At 38.4% G+C, this 25539-nt stretch overlaps 1 protein-coding gene across 3 annotated transcripts in view; it reads left to right on the forward strand.

The window, feature by feature from the left end:
• The window catches only part of LOC133655068 (urotensin-2 receptor), a 112808-nt gene extending 89579 nt beyond the window's left edge, over positions 1-23229 (forward strand). For all 3 annotated transcript variants that reach the window (XM_062054976.1, XM_062054975.1, XM_062054974.1), the window contains one exon: positions 21635-23229. The gene's annotated coding sequence lies outside the window, so the exon portion shown is untranslated. The remainder of the gene's footprint in view (positions 1-21634) is intronic.
• Positions 23230-25539: the final 2310 nt, after the last annotated feature.

The following is a 25539-nucleotide window of genomic DNA, read 5'->3' on the forward strand; positions in this document are numbered from 1 at the left end:
ACGTTTTTGATTCACATGTGGTTTAAGTTCTGTTTCAGCACCTCTGTTTTGTGTTTCTTGGTTGTCATGGATGCTGATTGTTTTAACCTTTCTCTGATTAGTGTTCGGGACGCTCACCTGTTCCCAGGCACTAATCAGAGAGCTATTTAATCCTGCCTTTTTGCCTCACTCATTCTGGTCCCGAACACTAATCAGAGGCAGGTGAAAACAATCAGCATCCATGACAACCAAGAAACACACAACAGGGGTACTGAAACAGAACTTAAACCACGAGTGAATCAAAAACGTAAATAAACTATGATCCGGGCAACGGATCATAACACCAACCTCTGTACCAAACGCCATCAACCCTTAAAATGTTGATACTATTACGGAACAAAAACACAAGATTTGTCTTTAAATATATGGATAAGGTTTATTTAGCCTTTTGTGTCCGCCCAAGGACACCTCCGCTGCAATTAAATTGTCGACCTTCAAGAAAAACATGTTTTGCCAAACATAATGAATAATCGCGATTAATAATTACGAATAGTACATAGTATTGTATTTGCATACTGCCTAATTGTGCTGCTTACTTCTTGACTCAAACTTGTCTTATTAGCATAACTAATGCTGCTTATGTTTCCAACCATCATGGCTTCTTTTGTAGTGTTTTCAGCACTCAAAGGCAGCACTCAAACTATTAGCCTCTAGCCACTCAAAATCAATATGCAGTATACACAAAGTAATAATGGTGAATCACCGCACAGTCTTTCTTCTTTCCACTGTTGTATCACACTTAATCCTGGAAATTAGGGCTCCCTCATCCAAGATCAATATGCTTCCGAAATAATCATACAGTGATCTTGCAAGTCTCATCCACTCTTGATTGCTTTTAGTCAAGTGAAATGTGACACGAGGATAAAAACACACTGGCACTCTAGGCCTCCACCTTGACACAAATAGCCAAGGAGAAAGCCATCAAGCACACGAGCAGAGGAGTTACAGTGAAAAGGAACAAGTGAATTGAGAAAGAGACTCGGTTTTAGGGATGCCAGTTTTGGGTAAAGTGGGCTGCAGAGCGTGGTAGACATTGACATTTATGCACATGCAGTTGTGAAATAATCTATGAGCATGGCCAAACAATGTTCTAAAAGGTCAAGGGCTGCTGCCTGATATTCTATTTTAGAGTCATGATGTGATGTAGTCTCAGTTTTAATCCTACCATGGCTGACTGTGTGACTTTGTAAACAATCCATAAGAGGGGGGCATAGAAAGAAATTGCAGGGACACCCTTTAGACATTTCAAAAACTTGTTTCACGATTTATTAATGTTCAGGAGATTCCAACTTTTTGTATCTTACGGTATAAGTTCCAAAACCCCTATGGATGGTAAAAGAAACACGAATAATGGACACAAAAATGCCTGTTTTTGCTACTCTAAATCCTATTTTATGTCTCTCACAGTTATTGAACATTCAGTTTCGCACATTAAGAAACTACACACAGACAATATAAGGTATTGTACTTACAAAATGGGCAGTTACACAACAACACATTTTACATCCGATCTGTTGAATTTTTTTAAAAATGACCTTTTTTTTTTTATAAAGCTTCATCAAAAAACATTTTCATTAAAGTGTCCATAAAGGAAAACTGCACTTTTTCTTTTTTTCTTATTTTGCTCATCATCAAAAATCATGAGAAGTTGGTCAATGTTGATGCTACCAACTTGATACAATCTGCCTCTCATCTTGGCTCTCAACAAATGGAACACAGCATAAAACCATTTTTGTCAATGATCCGTTTCCCGGATCATGTTTTGTTTTGTTTTGTTCTGTTAGTTTGACTACCTCAGTTCTGTTTTCAGCACCCCTGGGTTTGTATTTTGGTTTCCATGGGTGCTGATTAGTTTCACCTGCCTCTGATTAGTGTCCGGGACGCTCACCTGCTGCCGGGCACTAATCAGACAGCTACTTATTCCCGTTTAATAATAATAATAATAATATATTTTATTTGTAAAAAGCACTTTACGTTGAGCAAACAACCTCAAAGTGCCACAGTGTTAAAAAAAAAAGAAAAAGGAAATAGTAATAATAATAATAATAATAAAAGATAATAAAAATAAATAAAATATAAAACTAGAAACAGCCCAATAGCTAGAACCAGCTTGGATATCTATAAAAATCTATAAAAAGGCTTTTTTAAAAAGATGGGTTTTTAAGCCTTTTTTAAAAGCGTTTCTCGCCACAATCAGGCTGGCTTCCTTCTGTCACGTCGGGGTCGCATGTTACTGCGTGGCCGTTCTCCCAGGATGCAGACGGAACACTCCGGACGAAGTGTGCAGGTAAGAAAATGATTTAAAGTCATAAATCATGCGGGATACAAACAAAAGACCCTCAGCTTGCTGGTAGCACGGGAAGCTAACAGAATAGCAAACAAGAAACGCCCAGCATCTGACAAAGCTTATCTCGGGAATCCAAATGGTAACCGCCGTAAACTGTTGCATGAAAGCAAATTAGGAAGCCAGACTGATTGTGGCAAGAAACGGGAATAAGTAGCTCCCTGATTAGTGCCCAGGAGCAGGTGAGCGCACCGGACACTAATCAGAGGCAGGTGAAACTAATCAGCACCCATGGAAACCAAAACACAGACCCAGGGGTGCTGAAAACAGAACCGAGGAAGTCAGACTAACAGAACAAAACCAAACAAAACATGATCTGGGCAATGGATCATGACAATTTCAACATCGCTAGGAGTGAAAAGTGAGAATTACTCAGAATTTAGCAGCTCAAGGAGAGCACATGTGCTGAAAGATACAACCACCCCATCAGTCAGCATCCTATCGAGACCGGACATTGTAAGCCGTTGTTTTATGTTTTTATTTGAAAAGTTTAGATATAGTGATTCATGATAACGTTACAAGGCTCTCAAAAAGTCTGCCATTAGTGGTAGCAAACACAGAAAGTGCTGTGTATGTTGCTGTTGACGGAAGTAGATTTTGTCGCTGCGGGCTCTGTGAAATCAATGTGCCCAGGAAAGAAGTTATGGTTATGGTCATAATGACCAAAGTAAAGTAAGTATTACTTATATAATGAATGTGCCTGTTACTACATTACAAACATACGTAGGTTTATTTGAAATAGGGACAGATACAAAAACATAGACATCTGAAACAGTTATCCAATGTATGCATCATAGTGTTTGTAGCCAAAGCTAATTTACAACACTTGTCCCCAACAACAACAACAACACAGATCCAACATCATTAAAATAGGAAAATAAAAAATAGAATGAGTCGATAATAATGATAAGAGTAATAATACAGACAAAGTGCAAACTAGATAAAAGCCAATAATAATAATAATAACATAGATAAAGTGCAGACTAGATAAAAACTAATTGGTAAAAATTTGTAAAAACTAAACATGGGAACATGATTGTTGCTCAACTAGCCATAATTGTATTTGTTTTTTGAAAGTGACAAGGGCAGGTATACTTTACAAAGTGTCTGGTAAAGAGTTCCATAGTTGTGGTCCTTTTATTGAAAAGGCAGTCTGGGCAAAAGATGTTCTACGGAATGGAACACAACAGTTGCCTTTTGACATTGCTCGGGTGGTAGATCTGGTACCACTTTGCAGTCTTGTAATTGCCTTGCAGAGCAATTGGGGAGCAGAGTTGTCCAAGCATTTAAAAAACAGTTTGACTGTGTGTAACAAAATAAAATTGGTAAAACTTAAAATATTGTATTTGGTTAAAATTTGGCAATGATGATATCGTATACTCTTCTTGTCTAGAACTTTCAAGGTGCGGTTATAAAGACACTCAATGGTCTTGATTAAAGACTGGTGTGCCTGGGACCATGTAGTTAAGCCATAAGATATGTGCGAAAGAAGCATTGCATTCATAAAAGTAAAAGCACAGCTAAGAGTTAAGCAATGTCTTATAATCTTAAAACAGCCTAGGTTAGCCTTCAGGGTTTTACACATTTTCTTAATGTGACTTTTAAAATTCAGCTGATAGTCTATGATTATGCCCAAATATTTGACTTCAGGTACTTGTTCAATGAGCTCCTCATTAATTTTTATATTCAAGTTTGTTTGAGGTAGATTTTTTATGGAGAAGCAGACAGAGTTAGTCTTTTTAGTGTTTAGGGTTAAACAGGATGATGCCAGCCAAGATGCTATTTTGTCTAATTTAGCTTTTAACTTCTCAGCAACTAGAGTACAGGTCTTACCTGATGTATATACGACTGTGTCATCCGCATACATCTGTAAATCTATATATGTGCATACATCTGGTAGGTCATTGATGTATAGACTGAATAGTATTGGTCCCAAGACACTACCCTGAGGTATCCCTGTTTCTATTTTGCGGAAGGAAGATCTCACATTATTAATGGTGACACATTGTTCACGGCCCTTTAGATATGACTCAAACCAGGACAATGACTGTTTGGATAAATTGAATTTAGTTAGTTTTGAAATTAAAATGTCATGATTGACTGTATCAAATGCTTTTTTTTAGTCTAGAAATACTGCACCGACCACCTGTCCTTTGTCAAGAGAATGTTTGATCTTTTCAGTTAAAAAACAAGTGGCAGATTCTGTAGAATGGTTACGTCTGAATCCGAATTGCAGGGGAGTCAAATAGTGATTTGTCTCAAGGTGGTGCATTAGTTGTTCCGAAACAATCTTCTCCAGGACTTTAGATAAAACTGGAAGAAGGCCGATAGGTCTATAGTTAGATGTCATTCCAGCATCACCAGATTTTAAAAGTGGTATTACCTGTGCAGTTTTCCATCCATCTGGGAATTGCCCAGTTTTAATGGAAATATTAATAAGACGGGTAAGAGGCTGTATAAGGATGCCGCTATATTTTTTAAGAAAAGCTGTGTCTAGGTTATAAATATCCTTTAAGTATGTGGTGTTTAGGTCATGTATGACATTTAGGACAGTTGTCTGACTAACCTCCTTGAGCTGAAATGAGCTGTCTTGTTCATCAGGTATGTCTGTTGTTTGGTCATCATTAGTCATACAAGACAAACCAGAGGAAAGGTTTTTGACAGATTCTATAAATAATTTATTGAACTCATTTGAGACTTGTGTACAATCAGTAATGATTTTGTCTCCTACTTTAAGTTTATATTGGGTTTGGGTGGTGTTACCCTCTGGACAACATTGTTGGAGGTTTTTGGAGTTGCATTTTTTTGAGTACTTTAAAATGCGAAATACAACATATTCATTCATATTACCTGCATTGTTAGTTAATTTTTCACTGTTTGCATTGAACTAAAAAGAGAGAGACATGTGTTTTCTTGTCTAAAATAAGGATTGTGGATGATGGTCACCATTTCAAAGAAGTGCAGTCTCCCTATAAAAAACCCCAACAATTTACAATTTAAAACAGGGAAAATAAATCTGTACGCTGTATTCAAACTTAAATATTAAGTCTTTGAGATTTCTAAGCCTTAATCAGAATGTTTTTGTTGTTTTCCACATTAGAATGAGTTCTTGACAAAAAGCAGTGTAAAAACAGTAATATGATATACTGTACGTATTGTGTTTTACATATTTTAAATACAATCTACTGTATTTTGATAGCTACATATTAAAATAAAATAAGCCAGTTTGATCTCTTGTACCACTGTATAATACCAATGTGTACTACAAAGAAAAGCAAAATTGAAACACACAAAATGAATGAAGTTCTTTCAGAAACCCTGTTAAGAAGCTTGTTATCATAGTTTGCCTTTTCAGAAATAATGTATATTGAGTTTTGCATACCTCTGAATTAATGCTGTCAATTAAAAAAATAATAATTGGATTATTTTATATGATTAATCACATGAGTTAACTCGTTATTTTTGACCGCCCAAATTTGGAAAGTTTTTAGTTTGTTTTTCACGGACCAATACGGCTCTTGGACTGTACTTAAACTGCCTGTCGAGTAATGCAATAGTTATTGTTGATAAATTTAAATGTATATTTATATAATGTGTATATATATACAGTATGGAATGTAATCAGACGTGACGTTTGTTGCATGAAGGAGTACTCATTTTAGTTCTCCTTTTCCCTTATTTAGAATTTTTTTTTTTCCAATGACCCTTTGCTTAGGTTTTTTTGTTTTCTCCTTGAACAAAGTGCAAGCCGTATGCTACAGTACCGTGCTATAAAAGCTTGGTGGGAGGTGTTAGCGCATGGAAAGCTTCTTCTGATCTCTGCTGCTTTGTTGGGCTTGCTTAGACTGAAAGAAGAGAGTGCTGAGTGCGTCATGATGTCAGTGCTGTTGTAACAAACACCTCCAAATGGAGCACACAGTACAGCACTGAATGAAAGTCCGAATTTGGAGCCAATTCTCAGTTTACTGCTCACTATTCATCTGTGAATGTTGAATAACTTATTTATTTAGAGCAGTTTACAGGGTGGTATGAGTTATCCTAGTTGCGAGTAATAAATCTGCTTTTTACTCCAAAGAATGTGACACATTCACCCAAGTTCTAATTGTATAAATGATACATTATCAATATGATTTCCACGGGAAAAGTACTAGCTTTACACACCAATATGATGGCGGAACAAATTAACTAGCAAGGTTGATAGATTTCAATCTCTGAGGGTGTGTATTCATAATAGCAATACAAACACAGTGCCATGTGTATTTTAAACACTTGGGTTGTCAATTGTACAAATATTTTGTCATTTATCTGTTTTCTACCATATATCCTGTTCAGGGTCACAGGTAAGCTAGAACCTTTCCAGCAGACGTTGAGCAAAAGGCAGGGTGCACATTGGACTAGGGATGGGTACCTCTTACATTTGAATCCCTTTGGTACCAATTCCCATTACCTGAATATCGGTACCAATTTTCAATACTTTTGCTTGTTCAAATGTGTTAATATTGTTGTCTGATTAAACTATTACGTTTCTTGTCTTGAAAAGTTATGCCGAGCATGATACCCTGTATCTTCCATTGGGCAACTGCAACATTTTCGCTCATTTGAACCATATGAAAAAAGAATTTCCCACAAAATGGTGAAATATGGCGCACAACAGAGAGATAGTGTGCATGAACACAAAACTAGAACATCTGGTAAAAACATGGGATTTTACACATACTGACCATGTACTTGTCAGAACAATCCCTGATCACATTGCTTGAAAAGTTACAAGTCCAGAAAATAACTTAATGAGTGCAGTATGAAGGAGATATATAGATATATAGTTTGTTTTACAGAAGATTATTCAATAGAACAGAGCATTCCTGTTAAGTAGTCTACGATCATCTTTCTTGGTCTTATGGACAGTAATAGTCAAGTCAATTTTATTTATTTATCACCAATTCACAGCAGAAAGTATATTAAAGGGGCCATATTTTGCAAAACCAACTTTTATAACCTATTTTTACCAGCTGGTGTATATTTGAGATCTGCATAAATCCCGGAAATTTACGGTACCACTTTTTGATACTTTGGTGAATCTTTTTTCAATTTGTTTAATGAACAATGAAGACTGCAAAGAAGGAAGTTGTAGGTGGGATCTGTGTATTAGCGGCGGACTACAGCAACACAACCAGGAAGACTTTGACTCGGATAGCAGACGTGCTAGCCGGCGCTAGCCACCGACCGCACGGATGATCATGGTGAAGTCCTTAATCCTTCCGCCGATCGCTGGAACGCAGGTGAGCACGGGTGTTGATGAGCAGATGAGGGCTGGCTGGCGTAGGTGGAGATCTAATGTTTTTATCATAGCTCTGTGAGGTCCCGTTACTAAGTTAGCTTCAATGGCGTCGTTAGCAACAGCATTGTTAACCTTCGCCAGGCTGGAAAGCATTAACCGTGTATTTACATGTCCATGGTTCAATAGTATTGTTGATCTTCTGTCTATCCTTCCAGTCAGGTATTTATTTATTTTGTTTCTATATGCAGTTAAGCACGATGCTATCACAGACGCGCTAGCCGCCGAACTCACCTTAACGTCCTCCGTCTCCGGGCCGCCAACCGCATCTGTGATCGAGTGAAGTCCTTCGTCGCACCGTCGATCGCTGCAATGCAGGTGAGCACGGGTGTTGATGAGCAGATGAGGGCTGGTTGGCGTAGGTGGAGAGCTAATCTTTTTAGCATAGCTCTGTGAGGTACGGTTGCTAAGTTAGCTTCAATGGCGTCGTTAGCAACAGCATTGTTAACCTTCGCCAGCCTGGAAAGCATTAACCGTGTAGTTACCTGTCCATGGTTTAATAGTATTGTTGATTTTCTGTCTATCCTTCCAGTCAGGGGTTTATTTCTTTTGTTTCTATATGCAGTTAAGCAAATGCTATCACATTAGCTCGTAGCTAAAGTGCTTCACCGATGTATTTTCATGGAGATAAAAGTCACTGTGAATGTCCATTTCGCGTTCTCGACTCTCATTTTCAAGAGGATATAGTATCCGAGGTGGTTTAAAATACAAATCCGTGATCCACAATAGAAAAAAGGAGAGAGTGTGGAATCCAATGAGCCAGCTTGTACCTAAGTTACGGTCAGAGCGAAAAAAGATATGTCTTGCACTGCATTCTAGTCCGTCACTCTAACGTTCCTCATCCACGAATGTTTCATTCTCGCTCAAATTAATGGGGTAATCGTCGCTTTCTCGGTCCGAATCGCTCTAGCTGCATTGAAAACAATAGGAAAATATGAGGAGGCGAACAACTGACTACGTCACGCTACTTCCGGTAGGGGCAAGGCTTTTTTTTATCAGAGACCAAAAGTTGCGAACTTTATCGTCGTTGTTCTATACTAAATCCTTTCAGCAAAAATATGGCAATATCGCGAAATGATCAAGTATGACACATAGAATGGATCTGCTATCCCCGTTTAAATAAAAATAATTCATTTCAGTAGGCCTTTAATCAACATTTGCCATAGTTTTTATCTATACCAATATGAAAGAAAAGGAGTGAAGCCTCTGCGGGGACGCTAGCATACACACATACATATAGAAGTATGTAGTACAAATTTGGCAGATTGTGCCTAAAATCTTATCAGTTGTTCCTTTTCCAATTTCAGTACATTTCCTGAACGTTAGATGATAATCCGCACATAACTTTTTGAGTTATGTTGCTCATGCTGAATTCCTGTTGTATGGAAAGTTGGAATGTTCCTAGTCAGAAGTTGGACGCACAAAATCTTACTAAAGTGTAAATTACTTTTTTTCATGAGGTATATGCGTTCCACATCGCTTATTTGTCATCTTCATCCACCGTGTTTGAAGGTTAGTTGGACCTTATAGTAGTCGGGAAGTTATTCATATTCAGACGAGGCATACGTAAGAATAGCTCTTTTTTGATGTGGCCATCTTGATTTCCAACTTAGTAACTGGAACGCTCATAACTCGGCTGTGACGTCATTACCACCTCTAACTTTTAAGGTAAATGCAACGCAGCTCAACCAAATATCGAACAAACCAAACGATTACATAACCTCCTAATAAAGACATTCTTCTTTTTCCAGATGTTTGAAGTAAATTCTCCTGAAAAAAAAGACCTAAGCACATATACTGTAGCAGACTGTATGACACTTTTACAGTTTAAAAAAGTATACAAAATATATATTTACAAAAGGGGCTTGAACAAAAATGTTTTCCCTCAATGTAGCTCGTAAAAAAAAATAGTTAACTTTAACTTTATTTGCCCACTCCTGGAGTAGGGAGACAGAGGGTAAATGGAGAGAAAACATAATAGAGGGGCTTCGCAGCAATTTGTCGAGTTTACAAGTTCAGTACTTCAGTGGCTGACCATTTTACTATTAAAGGTAAAGGTGTGCCTTTTTGGTTATGGTTGAACACAAATAAAAATAAAGTTTGTATATGGTATATATTATGTATTTTTTAGTGCTCAAAATTATGACATTTTAGTATGTCAATTTGACACAGACTGTTCTTCAGAGAGCGATGAATAACTTTGAGAGTTTGAACCCTGACATTGACATCATAACGTGAACTGCTCATGTACTCTGGTGACTCTTTGATTATGAGGCCTTTGCACATGGGGGGAAAATATGCCCCTCACCGGCTAACGCTGCCATGTGGGTGATAAGGACATTTGGCTGCCACTGCTGGAACGGGCCAGCGTCACAAATGAGAAGGGAGAGTTGTGGTGCAAGGATGGTAATGAAGGAGACAAATCACTGAGAAGGGCACACGGCCAAATGCATCGCAATCTCAAGTTAACAGGTGTTCAATGAACACGCGGACAGAAGGCTGGAGGGGGCGCTGAGTCGTTCTGGCGTCTATTTTCTGTCCTATGCTATTTAAACATGACTCAATTGATATGGGCCTTGGGGACAAGGAGGACAGACCCTTTCTAAGCCCCTCAATCCCCACATGTTCCTTAACTGATTTGGAAAGGAGAGGAGAATTAACGCCTGTTAATACAGACTAACACTTGAGTGAGAATGCTACCATGAAACAGATCTCAACATATAATTATACCATGTTCTATATTAAGGTATTGAGGGTTTAGAACAGAGCTATTCAACCGGCCGTCCAGAGGCCTGCGACCTGGAATGAGAATTCAGTTCAAAACTTGGGAGAAAACCATTTTTGCAGTTAGCACATCGACTGATCCTTGCATGGACATTTAGCCTTGCTAGCATACATAGAACACTAGGGTCCAAATTGGTGATTTACACAACGCAAGCGTTCCTCAAGGCACCTCTTTAAATCCTTCCATTTTTGGAAGGTACACAATTGTTTTGCATTGTGATTTATGTATATTTCAGGACTTGTTTATATTTTTAGTTAATCATTAATATGTATTGTTTACATTGAGCAAAGAGCAAAGTCTACCATGTCAAATTTCTTGTGTGTTAAACATAGCAAATACAGCTGATTCTGATGTTAGTAAGGTGTTTCTCTAGCTTGTTTACAAACCCTGTTTCCATATGAGTTGGGAAATATTGTTAGATGTAAATATAAACGGAATACAATGATTTGCAAATCCTTTTCAACCCATATTCAATTGAATGCACTACAAAGACAAGATATTTGATGTTCAAACTCATAAACTTTGTATTTTTTTTGCAAATAATAATTAACTTAGAATTTCATGGCTGCAACACGTGCCAAAGTAATTGGGAAAGGGCATGTTCACCACTGTGTTACATGGACTTTCCTTTTAACAACACTCAGTAAACGTTTGGGAACTGAGGAGACACATTTTTTAAGCTTCTCAGGTGGAATTATTTCCCATTCTCGCTTGATGTACAGCTTAAATTGTTCAACAGTCCGGGGGTCTCCGTTGTGGTATTTTAGGCTTCATAATGCGCCACACATTTTCAATGGGAGACAGGTCTGGACTACAGGCAGGCCAGTCTAGTACCCGCACTCTTTTACTATGAAGCCACGTTGATGTAACACGTGGCTTGGCATTGTCTTGCTGAAATAAGCAGGGGCGTCCATGGTAACGTTGCTTGGATGGCAACATATGTTGCTCCAAAACCTGTATGTACCTTTCAGCATTATTGGCGCCTTCACAGATGTGTAAGTTACCCATTTCTTGGGCACTAATACACCCCCATACCATCACAGATGCTGGCTTTTCAACTTTGCGCCTATAACAATCCGGATGGTTCTTTTCCTCTTTGGTCCGGAGGACACGACGTCCACAGTTTGAAATGTGGACTCGTTTGACCACAGAACACTTTTCCACTTTGTATCAGTCCATCTTAGATGAGCTCAGGCCCAGCGAAGCCGACGGCGTTTCTGGGTGTCGTTGATAAACGGTTTTCGCCTTGCATATTAGAGTTTTAACTTGCACTTACAGATGTAGCGACCAACTGTAGTTACTGACAGTGGGTTTCTGAAGTGTTCCTGAGCCCATGTGGTGATATCCTTTACACACTGATGTCGCTTGTTGATGCAGTACAGCCTGAGGGATCGAAGGTCACGGGCTTAGCTGCTTACGTGCAGTGATTTCTCCAGATTCTCTGAACCCTTTGATGATATTACGGACCGTAGATGGTGAAATCCCTAAATTCCTTGCAATAGCTGGTTGAGAAAGGTTTTCTTAAACTGTTCAACAATTTGCTCATGCATTTGTTGACAAAGTTGTGACCCTCGCCCCATCCTTGTTTGTGAATGACTGAGCATTTCATGGAATCTACTTTTAAACCCAATCATGGCACCCACCTGTTCCCAATTTGCCTGTTCACCTGTGGGATGTTCCAAATAAGTGTTTGATGAGCATTCCTCAACTTTATCAGTATTTATTGCCACCTTTCCCAACTTCTTTGTCACATTTTGCTGGCATCAAATTCTAAAGTTAATGAATATTTGCAACAAAAAAAAAGTTTATCAGTTTGAACATCAAATATGTTGTCTTTGTAGCATATTCAACTGAATGTGGGTTGAAAATGATTTGCAAATAATTGTATTCCGTTCATATTTACATCTAACACAATTTCCCAACTCATATGGAAACGGGGTTTGCACTTCAGATGCAGTCATTTGCTCAGGTTCTGTAGTTACAGTAGTATTGGTCCTCAAGGTTACATTTCAGGTCCTCTGTATTTCATGATTTGGGCTATTAAACTGGTGGCCTGCGAGTTCAGTTTGAAAAAACAAAATACTCAAAATGTTTGCAGTATAATCCCAAAAACACTAAAATGCTGTGATACATATGATCTTTGACTAGCTTTTTTGCATAAGGTCCTTAAAAACAGCAGAGTGCGCCTGTAACCAACAACATATACAGACCATAATCAAATGTTTATTGCAGATGATGTTGGCTCTCCGGAATATGCAAAATAAGACTGATAGTGAAGGGAGAAGTCCGCCCCCCAGTCTTTAGCTCTCTGGAAATGTGGCCCCAAAACAATTAAGTTTAAATTATCCCTCGTTTAGAAGGTACAGATTTCATGAGATAGACCTTTAGCTCCTTAAATGTTTTACCAAAATACTGTACCATATTGGTCATCTTTAGTCATATTTCTGGCTCTTTTACGAATGAGTCGTCTTTCATAAATTAGACAGAAAAGAATAGTTTAAGATGAATTTAGTAAGTTAGTTATGATAACTGATGTCCTGTTTTCAGTAGATGGGTTTGGATCTCCAAATCAGTTGATTTTATTGTGGTAACTGTTTTAAGTCCTGTTGTCTTGCACAATCTCTGACTGTTAAGAGCCTCTACAGTCATTGGCCAGCCTTTTAGTCACATGATTGGCCAGTCTACACATCAATCAGTACGTTTGTCTGGTGTCAGCTACTGGAAAAAAGTGATTGCAGAAAGTCTGAAACTGAAAGGTAATTGACCTTTTACATGTTTTATAATGTGGCTATTAAAAATTATTCTATCCGTATCCTGTTAAATTAGTTTTAATGCTTTTCACTACATTAAAAGTATGCTAAATGTATTCAAAACATTCATTATATTGTAGTTATGGCGATGAAAACCTCAGATCCACAGTGTAAAAATATCTAGTGGCAATAAAAAAGGCTTGTGTGCATGTTTGTCCGCACAGTTGCGGTTTTGGTGAGTGGCCACAAACACTACAGTGCACTGTGTCAAGTGTCAGTGTCAGGTTTTTGCAATGCCAAAGCACACTGGGGCTATTTTGGTGAGCGTATCAAGACTATTGTAGCAGTAAAACTCAACGGTTCCATTCTGTACTTTGAGATTCAAGTGCTTAAGATTTATGTGGTCAGTAGATGCATGCTTTATTTTTATGGCCCTGTTACAGTCTTTATTATTACTCTTGTAACATGCTTGTGGAAAGGGCTGACTGCAACCTACTGAGTATTCTGATTTTTATGCTCTAGCTTTGACGATGTAAAAGTTCTAATGTATTATTCCTACTTCATGGAAATTCATTTACCACAGCCTGGCCTAGAAACATTTAACATTGGGATTACTGTGTTACTCTTGGCAACCAGAAATAGATTGGCCTATTTGAGCCCGAGTGTGTGAATATAAGACACAACCAACAACAATGCAGTTTATACTTTTATAATTAGATATTAAGAAATCATGTATTATGTTTCACATTTTCTAAAGAGTTTTTTTTTCATTTGAAAAAATCATGTATAAACAATAAACAAAAACACTTCATTAAAAACTACGGTAACACTTTAGTATGAGGAACATATTCTAAGTAACAAATACTTCATTTAGAGTTATTTGGACACTAGGGGAACATATTCTAAGTAACAAAGACTTAATTTACAGTTATTTGGTTAGGATTAGGGTTCGAGGGCGAGGGTGAGGGTTAGGGTTAGTAAAGGTGAATATGTTCCCCATACTAAAGTGTTACCGGCTTACTGGTTGTATAATAAGGCCATGCAGAATAAGTACTTAATAATGACTAATTAAGAGCCAATATGTTACTAATTTGCATGTTAATAAACAACTAATTAATGGTGAATATGTTCCCCATACTAAAGTGTTACCAAAACTACAAATCAGTTCAATCTATTTGTCATGTTCCGCTGCCCGGATCATGTTCTGTTTAGTTTTGGACTCCATAGTTCCTGTTTTGTGCACCCCTGGGTTTGTTTTGGTTACCATGGATGCTGATTGGTTTCACCTGCCTCTGATTTGTGTTGGCACGCTCACCTGCTGCCGAGCACTAATCGGAGAGCTATTTATTCACGATGTTCGCCACACACTGTCTGTAAGCAACAGTTATGTTGGTATATCCCTATTTTCTAGTTCATGCTTCCTGTGCTAAGTTTTTGCCTTAGCTTCCGTGTGCGATCGGCAGGCATCCCTTTTGTTTGTTACCTGCATGTTTGTTCTGTGTATGATTTATGGACAATAAATCATATCCTACCTGCCCGCTTTGTCCGGAGTTGTCCGTCTGCATCCTGGGAGAACGACCACGCATAAACATGCGACCCAATCGTAACACTAATATGTTCAATAGTTGTTTATATTCCATTTAATGTACAAAGTTTGAAGGAAAAGTTCAACAAATAGGTTTAGGTCCAAGGAGAAAAGAAAAGTCTCCGATATCTCCTACAACAGAGAAGCCTATTCAAAACTGTTATGCCGCTTTGGAGTTAATTGACAAAATTTAAAAAATGCAATAAAAGAGCAAAAAGTGTGAAGAAATAAATGTTTTTAGGCACTATAGCTTCGGGGAACAGGTTCCGCTGCAAAATAAACTTCAATATTACGGTCTTCTTAGAAATATGGCAAGTTCAAAGTGATGCTAAATTTGCAATTATTTCGATGGGCTTTTGACCGGACATGGCTGTGATGCTGTTAAACCGAACTAAAACTATCCAAAAGAACCTGTTGACTCACTATAATTTCATGCATGAGGCAATTCATTCCATAAAACTCGTACTAGCAAACATCTGAAGAGCACGACGATAACGGTGATGATCAAGTGACCGGTCGCCATAATTTCCCCAGTTGTTTTGGCCCTAAACAACCACATAGTGTTTATGCCACGGGCTGGCCCTGTTTAGTCATCCCTCATTTATTGTGACCAATTGGTTCCAGGCGTGATCGTGGTAAACGTTTTGTGAGGTAGGATTATTACTAATAAATCAAATATTTTCAGTTAGAGCATAAAAAAACTGAAAGTTGTTTTTAAACATAATTCGAGCAGATATGAAGTAAAATCCATATAGTCACATTTACATTTGTTTCACCCAATTTGCCACGCTTTTCTCTAGTGACTCAAAGCGCTTTACATAGTGAAACCCAATATCTAAGTTATATTTAAACCAGTGTGGGTGGCACTGGGAGCAGGTGGGTAAAGTGTCTTGCCCAAGGACACAACTGCAGGGACTAGGATGGCGGAAGCGGGAATCGAACCTGCAACCCTCAAGTTGCTGGCACGGCCACTCTACCAACCGAGCTATGCCACCCAAGTCCTACTGTCGACTCCAGTACTCACTGGTGGATTCTCCAAGCGTCATTAGCCGTGTTGTTAGCGTTCCATGTTTTTAGCATTGTGAGTCCGTGTTGTCATTCCACATCCTTAACGCCAAAGGCTCACCAATGTCATGTGAAGCTGTGTTATTGATGTCGACAATGAAGCGCATCATTAGAGTTCATCTCCACTTAGCATTGCCCAAACAGCTGCTGATAGCTGTCTTTTTAGGATTAAGTGGCACACTAATACTGCCATGTCTCGCATCTCGCCTTTTGACTTTGCTCGCGCCAAATGGTCACCAATGCGGAGATGTGTTATTGATGAAGAAGATTTCGTGCATCAAAAAGTTGTATTGCCAAAAGTTGTTGAACTTGATTGTGGCGGTAAAGCTACAGCATCGCCAAGATTAGCTGTCCTGTTGTTGTTAGCAGTGTTCAAGTCACAACATAATGATAGAAAATAAGACAAATACTGCACTGTAAAACATTCAAGACTTAATTTCATAAATAATTTAGGCCCAAAATATGTAGAATGTGGGATCTGGGATGGATTATCTTCGCAAAGAAGAAATCCACACTAACACAGATTTAGACTGATTTGTGAACAATATTTGACAGGAATAGGTATTTTGTGTATATTGTAAAAGTTTTACATCTTTGAGTTCAACTCATGAAAAATGGGAGCAAAAACAATTTATATTTTTGTTCAGTAATAGTTGGGGCCTTAAGTAGGTCAATAATTCACATCAACATTGATTTTGATTCATAATCATTGTTTGAGCGTTTTAAATAAAAACATTGTAAGACACTTGGACCCTTAAAGGTCCAACTCATAATTATATTGTTTGATTTTTTTACTTTGAATACTTAGATCTGGAGGTCAATTTCAGATCTATTTGATGATATTAGGCTTTTTTTTTTTTTTAAATGTTTTTGCACGTGTTTCCCCTTTTTTGTATGGCAGAACCTAAAATGTTGCAATATTTTACCTCCAAAAATTCAAAAATCACATAGTATTAATAGTTGGAGCCTTAATTTAAAAAAAAACCCAGCTGTGTAGTCGAACTAATATTACTCTAAGTTTAATGACTTAGTAGCTTCATTCATTCCTACATTTTCTACGGCATATCCTGTTCGGAGGCTCCCTCAGTTGTGACGTCTAATTTACTTTTAAGCGAAGTGAAGTGAAGTGAATTACATTTAAAGCGCTTTTTCTCAAGTGACTCAAAGCGCTTTACATAGTGAAAGCGCACTGACATTTAAACCAGTGTGGCTGGCACTGGGAGCAGGTGGGTAAAGTGTCTTGCCCAAGGACACAACGGCAGTGACTAGGATGGCGGAAGCGGGGATCGAACCTGCAACCCTCAAGTTGCTGGCATGGCCGCTCTACCAACCGAGCTATACCGCTCCAAGCCTCTGATGTATGATATATTAAGGATAAACGAGTAAGTATTTGACAAAACAGGCATCCAGGCTGATCCACCAAAATAACAGACCATTAAAGTTGATGATGGAAAAATATGTACTTACACGCCAATCATTTGGAAGGTATTATTCCTTACATTTCTATTTATTTTATAACCTTTGGCAACTAATAAGATTCATCACTCCGTCAATAGCGTTACTAAATATACGATGATTACTAAAATGTGAATGCCATACTATATTTATGGATTAATTAACACACACTGAGTGCAAGGCTGATGATTCATGTGTGCTTGTCACCGTGTAATCATTTTCATTCACACCACAAACACATCAGGACTTAATGTGGCTGATGTGTTGTGACAAAAATCAATGCTCCTGCTCTATTTATTTAGCTACTTGCCTGCTTTAGCCCACAGGACACGTTGCTCTTATGGAGTATCACCTCTCACATTGTCAGGAAAAGTGGATCATTACAAATTTAGTGGCAGTTATTACACATTTTAATTTGAAGATGGTGTGACCACCAAGCAACAAACGATACAATTCTTCAAACGGAAGACAACGATTGATTATTGTATAATGACATATTTTACAGCATTAGTTCATTCAGATTGTTGCACACTTAGTATCAGAATCAGAATACCTTAATTTTCATTGCATGGAAACAACAAAATTGAACAGCAATCCAGCTCAGTGCTTTTAAAACAACCTACATAAAATACTCTTAAGACAACAAACAATAATAAAAACATTTAAAAATATAATAAACATTTTAAAAACATATTGCACAGCAGATCTCTATCAGAGTTAAGCAAGTTAATAAAGTGGTGAGTGTTCAGGTAAGTGCAGAGTTTAGGGCAATAACAGCTCTAGGATAGAAACTGTTTTTCAGTAGTTGGAGCAGTTTGACTTCAAATACGCATGCAAACAGGTAAAAAGAAGCATACAAACTCTACCCATTGGCCATGATGTAATGACAGCACAAGTGCTGCATCACTTTTTTTTTCTTTAAGATATGAATGCACTATTTTGGCAGGCAATTGTCTAAGTCATGAAAATATTTACTATTGTGATGCCCCTAGATATTATCCAGCACTGTTCTGCACAAGTTTGCAACAATAAACAATAAAGTAATAACTATGACAGTGCCAATGAAAAATTGATTGTCATTTTTGTAAAGGCAGATTTTTTTGATGCAGCTCTTTAATCGAAGGTACGGCATACTGTATTACTAGTAATACTTTTGTCAGGCATGAAGTATAAAAAGTTTAAAGTTGTACGATGAGAAAGTAATTTTATGACAATTACAAATGATTTTGCAACAAAGTGAATGTCAAAGGCCAGCAATAGTTCGCCATCAGGTGACATCACATAATGTTTATTAAAATATTTTTTCAGTTTGTGTTGGTATTTCATAAGAACAGAAAAACAATCACATCAAACTTTTCATGCTGATAGCGTTGAAAAAAAATATCAATGTCACACGTTTTGTTTAGTCACCATTGTTTCTTCCTTTTTAGTCTTATCATAATATTACACCTTGTTTTTATCATAAAATTATGAATTATCAGAATCACAATCAGAAAAACGTTAAGATTTTCAGATCAATCCCACTCAAGAGCAGACAAACAATACAGGGAGACAGAACAGGATTGCTGACGGGTCTGCCAACTTATGGCGGCCCTTACAAAAAAGTTGAGAAACAGGTAAACGCTAGGGAAGGGGGTGGGTGAGAAAACATTAAAAAATCAGTCTAAGCCTGGGCCCCTGGAGAGGGTGTCCAGACTGAGGCCAAGGGGGAAAACCCTCATAGCCATAGCACACATAAGCATGTGTGTAAGAGGGAAACATCAAACATCAAAGGACAATAAAGACATTAAAAGAGCAGAGCTGATGCAACCAGCCATTTCTACATAAAGCTAAAAAAACAAAAAAAAACATATACACTGTGGTGGCCTCTGCGGTGTTCCACGCCATCATCTGCTGGGGTGGGGGGGAGCATGGCCAGAGACAGGAGCAGACCCAACAAAGCAACCACGAGAGCCAACTCCAATTATGACCTTATTCTTATGATTTAAAGACATTATTCTCGTCATAGTAATCCTGTATGTTTCTTATTGATGATGAAAACATTTAATATTAAATAGTTGGATATAATTTATAAATATAATCTAAAAGAAAATGTTTTATCACTATTTTTCCAGACAGTTATAGTTAAATAATCTTCATATCATATGATTTTTCTCACAGAATCATATCATTCTCATAATTTGATAACATTATTGTCATCATAGTAATAGTATATTTATATCTTAGAGGTGTGATAAAGACTTAGACTTAGACTTTCTTTCTATTTTCATTTAAATTTGAACTTTACAGTACAGATAAGAACGACATTTTGTTACATAAGCTCATGGTAGTGCAGGATAAAAAAGCAATAAGGTGCATATATAAATAAATAAACAGATAAACATATTGCACATTTTCACATGCGTCCACGTTTATGGATGTATGTTATAGTCTTTTTTATTCCAGCGAGTTAATCCCTTTTGGGGGGAGTTGAGGGGATAATTTAATCATGATGCGTTCAAGAGTCTTACGGCCTGAGGGAAGAAGCTGTTACAGAACCTGGAGGTTCTGCTACGGAGGCTGCGGAACCTCTTTCTAGAGTCCAGCAGTGAAAACAGTCCTTGGTGGGGGTGAGAGGAGTCTTTGCAGATTTTCTGAGCCCTGGTCAGGCAGCGGCTTTTTGCGATCTCCTGAATAGGAGGAAGAGGAGTCCTGATGATCTTTTCCGCTGTCCTCACCACTCTCTGCAGAGACTTCCAGTCTGAGGCACTGCAGACTCCAGTCCAGACAGAGATGCTATTGGTTAGCAGGCTCTCTATAGTGCCTCTGTAGAATGCGGTGAGAACGGGGGGAGGGAGCTGTGCTCTTTTCATCCGACGCAAAAAGTGCATGCGCTGCTGAGCTCTTTTTACAAGAGCTCCGGTGTGTAGGGACCAGGTTATATTGTCAGTTATCTGCACCCCCAGGAACTTGGTGCTGCTTACTATCTCCACCGATGAAGAGTGGAGTGTGGCTGGACTGGTGCTTCCTGAAGTCAACGCGGATCTCCTTGGTCTTGTTGACATTCAGAACCAGGTTGTTGGTTCTGCACCAGTCCATGTCGTTGTTGTCATGGATGAGGCCCACTACTGTCGTGTCGTCCGAATACTTCACAATGTGGTTAGTAGTGGACCTGGCACAGCAGTCATGGGTCATCAACGTGAACAGCAGCGGACTCAGGAAGCAGCCCTGGGGGGAACCGGTGCTCAAGGAGATGGCACTGGAGGTGTTGTTGCCCACTCTCACAGATTGGGGTCTGTCTGTGAGGAAGTCAAGCAGCCAGTTGCATAGGGGGGTACTGAATCCAAGGGGGGCCAGTTTGCTCACCAAGTGCTGTGGGATGATGGTGTTGAATGCTGAGCTGAAGTCCAGGAACAACATCCGCACGTGTGTGTCCTTTCCTTCCAGATGTTCTAAGCTCAGGTGGAGTGCAGAGGAGATGGCGTCCTCTGTGGAGCGGTTAGGGCGATAAGCAAACTGGTATGGGTCGAATGTGGGGGGAAGTCTGGAGACAATATATTCCTTTACCAGCCTCTCGAAGCACTTCATTATGATGGGGGTGAATGCAACGGGGCGGTAATCATTGAGGGAGGAGATTGTGGGGTTTTTTGGCACTGGAATGATTGTGGCCGTCTTAAAACATGATGGTACCACAGCCTAGGTCAGCGAGATGTTGAAGATGTCTGTGAGAACCCCAGCCAGCTGGTCTGCACATCCCTTAAGCACCTTGCCCGGAATGTTCACTCTCTTCAGGGTTTTCCGGACATCCGCTATGTCCAGTTTGAGCGGCTGCTCATCAGGGCGAGGGATGGATTTTCTCGCCAGAGTGGTGTTAAGTGCCTCAAACCTTGCAAAGTAGTTGTTAAGGTCATCTAGGAAGCAGATACTGTTGTCACAGGGACATGGGGCAGCTTTATAGTCTGTGATGTCCTGTATGCCCTGCCATAAAAACATGTATTAGTAAAAATGTTGGATATGATATATAGATATAACAATAAAAAACATGTTTTATCACTATTTTCCTCAGGGAGTTATGTTTGTATTATCTTATATTGCAATGTTTTTTCTCATAAAATAATTATCTTATTCTCACGATTGAATTACTTTATTCTCTTCATAGTGTGTTTTTTTACGTTTATCCTTTAAATTATTCTTCCAAATTGTATTTTTTTCAGTGAGTCCACACACAAATGCTATCTTTGATGTTTGTGTGCTCAAATAACTAACAATGTTGTTCATTCTATTTCGTCCTTGATAGATATGACGGGGCTGTGCTGATGGAAGAAAAGAAAAGGACCAAAGACAGACAGGAAAGAAAAGGACCAAGAACAGACGTATTTGACTCTTGGCCTCCACAATACAGACATAATCATAGAAAACAGGATGACGAGCAACTTTAATCTTTAATCTTTAATCTTTAATGTACATTAGCACATATATAATTTTAAAAAAAGCCTGAAGCATTCAGAGTCTGTGTACTAAACTGAGTACATGCATATTCAACACCCGTAATCGTATTGTACCTTTCACCTTTAATCGTACCTTTCCTATGAATGAAACATGGCTAATATGTTTATGCTAACTATGTTTACCTTCTGTGCTTCTTGTTATGCAGCATGTGAGTCTGCATGCAAAATTGTCACAAATTGTATTTAGGTAATTAAAGTTAATTCTGTACAGAGTTACAACAGAAGACACAAAGTTGTTTTTGGTTTTTAATTAGGCTGAAAAGACATGTTTATCCTAGTACTTAGGTGTCAAACAATGCCACTGTTATCCTCTTCAAGCATAATAAAGAATTCCATTTAATTAATCTAAAGATATTCTATGCGATATCACAGTTAAATATGAATATTACAATGTGACGTTCCAAGTGTTTATTTAAGGATTGCATGCTTGACTCCTGTTTTAAATGCAATGTTTTAATGTGTGTACCACAATTATTTCACACATCATAGCTAAAAAGGCATATTGTGGCCACATTGAAAGGAAAAAAATATATATATATTATTATTATATAATATTAATGGTGGGACTTGATTCACAACAACTTGATTTCAAACATGTATGCAAGTAGTTAGCAGCTTTGTAATGAACTATTTGCAATTCACATATATTTAAACAACATTTGACATATTTTGTTTTACTTAAATACATTGCAGTTGACAGACATATGGATTTTAATATATTTTCAGTCAAAAATATAAAACATTTTGACATAATTTTTAACAAATTGCAACTGTGAGTACATGATTTTAACCTTTTAAAGACTCTTTGTAAACTCAAACATTTAGTCAATGGGTTAGTCATGGGCTTACTTATCTTGGCTCTGAACTCTGTGCTCGCTGCAAAGCATATTGTATAGGTATTGTTGTCTTGGGGTGTTTGCATGCTCGCTTCCATCTTTCAGTTGTTTTGTTTTAAAATAAATACACTTTAATGTTAGCCTCACAATTGCTGGTGGTGTCACACAATGCTATCATCAACCGTAAATGTATTTTAACAAGTATCTACTATAATAAAAATATAATAAAATGGCCGAAGACTTGTTTGAAACTAAAAAACAAAACTACCACTAATGAAAAATTAATAAGTAAATTATGTAAATATATAATGTACATACAGTATACAGCATCTCACATCTTCTAGTTTTCTATTATAGTAAACTATATTTATGTAATGTGTAATATTCCAAAAACATATGTTTTAAACGTAACTTGTTTGTTATTATAAGTTTTCTTCCTTTTGTTTTTCTTTTTTTTAACTTTTCAGTGGCCGTAATGCTCCTTGGTAACGTTCAAACCGTTCCAAACAAATTTGCTTTCATGTTGGATTAATTTAACGATTTTAAATTCCGTGGAACCAATGTAAATAAAAATTTCATTTTTGAAACAATATACTGTACTGTAGTCAACTTTATTTCAACATTTACAATTCTGCTTCAGTTCATTTACCATAAAGCTATTAGTGTTGCATGCAAATTTGATCTGATGTAACCACACTGTTAACAATATGATTTGCTTGAAATGAACATGTATTGTAGTAATGTCATTTTACCAAAGGCCTTTTTTTTGTATGTTTTTTTTTTCCAGTCTATTTTCATTCTGCGTCATCTCGATCATGTTAGGACTACTTTGAGTACAAGGCCCATAGGCAGCAGTAGTTGGTGTGCATCTTGCTGCTGCTGCATATATTGATTGAAATTCACTGAGTGGCAGGAGACAAGCCGCAAACAGTGTCTGGCTGATGCATAATTAGCCGCTGTATCCCCAGGAGAAGTCGTGTACATGGATTTTGAAGGATTTGTATGTACCAGCTTAAAAAAAAAAAAAGGCAAACTGGCATTGATCTCACCTCATCTAAAGGCTTTTTCGATAAACCATGCTGGATTTCTGCTAATAAATGCTGTTTGTGGATACCCAAGGGTCAACTATAGCCAACAAACAATTTAGAGAACATGACTGATACATACATTTATCTACCTGCTCATATTATTCATGAGATGCTGCAGTGGTGCTGTTTAGCTCATTGTAACCATTGGATTGCATTGCAGGGATTTTATAAGAAAGTAGCTTACTGATGCTTTATATGCAGGTCAGATTTCAGGTGTTAGTTCTCAAAATGTACTATTAGTATATTTAGTCAAATTTTAGTATACACTTTTTTTCCTTCTTGGATCATATGTTCACTAATATTAATAGTAGTTCAGCCAATCAGATCATTGATCCCGCTTACTACTTTGGCAGTTGATGGAAGTCAAAATGTCAAGAAATAATACATTTTAAAAAAGGTATTAAAGTAATGTATTGTTAAATATAATATTTGACAACTTTTTGGTTTTTTCTTTGTATTGAGCGTAGACAATTCCATACAATACAGTGCATATACAAAATGTAAAAAAATGCAATGCTCGCATTTTTTGTGGAACAATGATCTCTCATTGCCCCACTCATTGGTAATAGTGTTAGGATCCGCTGCTCGGATCACAATTTGTTTACACTTTAGCGTCACGTGTTTGTTTCTGTTGCCATGACTGCAGATTTTACTCACCTGCCTCTGATCAGCGTTCGGGACGCGCACCTGTTGCCCGAGCACTGATCAGAGGGCTATTTAGTCTTTGCCCGGGCCTCACTCGGCCTGGCTTCCTAATTTGCTTACATGCAACACGTATCGACCTTTTTGATTCTTGCTAGCTTTCAGGCTATGCTATTATGCTTGCTAGCTCCCACGCTAGTCGTTTTTGTTTTTTTCCTGTCCGATTTAGTTCCTGAAATAAATAATTTTCCTACCTGCAAGCTGTGTCCGAGCCGTCTGCATCCTTGGGAGAACACCTCGCACCACGACGCGACCCGGTCGTTACAGTAGGAAGCCAGCAAGAAGAAGTTCTCTCGCAGCGAGCATGTCGGAGGAGATGGACGAAGGTGCGTGGATGGTGTTGCGAGCGATGGAGGCGGAGACTCTCCGCTACTCCCCCTCGGAGCGCCAGGACCTGATCTGGGGTCCTAACGGAAAGTTGGTCCCAATCCACTCCGTTTGGCCCGAGGACATCGCCACACCTCCGCACCACCGGACGCGTCAGCGAAGACGGAAGCCACCCAAGAGGTCTTCACTTCGCCGCCAAGACGCGCCACTCCCTCAAACTCCTCCGACGGTACACAGCAAGCTACATTCAGCCCAAGATTTCCCTCTTCAAGGGTCTGTTAATACCTTCAACTACCTTACCGATGATTGTTATGACTGGCCTGTCAATCACTGGGACTGCAGCTATGACGTCATTCCGTCGGCACCCCCTGATGACACGCCGCTTGATGACGTTGTCCCGTCCATTTTGGATGACGTCATAGACAAAGACTTTTTTAGACATCATGTCAATTCTTCCTGCCAGCCATTTTCAAGTGACTTTAATTCTGCAATAAAACATTATCAGGACATTTTTTTAAGGACTAAATCTAGTCAGTCCCAGTCTCAAGTGGGGGGTGACAATAGACATTTTGGACAATTTAGAGGAGAGGATTCTACCCTCCCCCTGACCACCCTCCACCCACCCTTGAAGACGGTTCCAATCCGCAAGGAACGCGTCTGGGATCCGCTTTTTGAGGGGGGGGGCTAGTACTGGGAGCTGTGCAAGTGGGGTGGCACAACGGCGTGCTAAGCCGCAACCTC

Source organism: Entelurus aequoreus, linkage group LG08 (genome assembly GCF_033978785.1).
Source record: "Entelurus aequoreus isolate RoL-2023_Sb linkage group LG08, RoL_Eaeq_v1.1, whole genome shotgun sequence".
NCBI lineage: Eukaryota > Metazoa > Chordata > Actinopteri > Syngnathiformes > Syngnathidae > Entelurus > Entelurus aequoreus.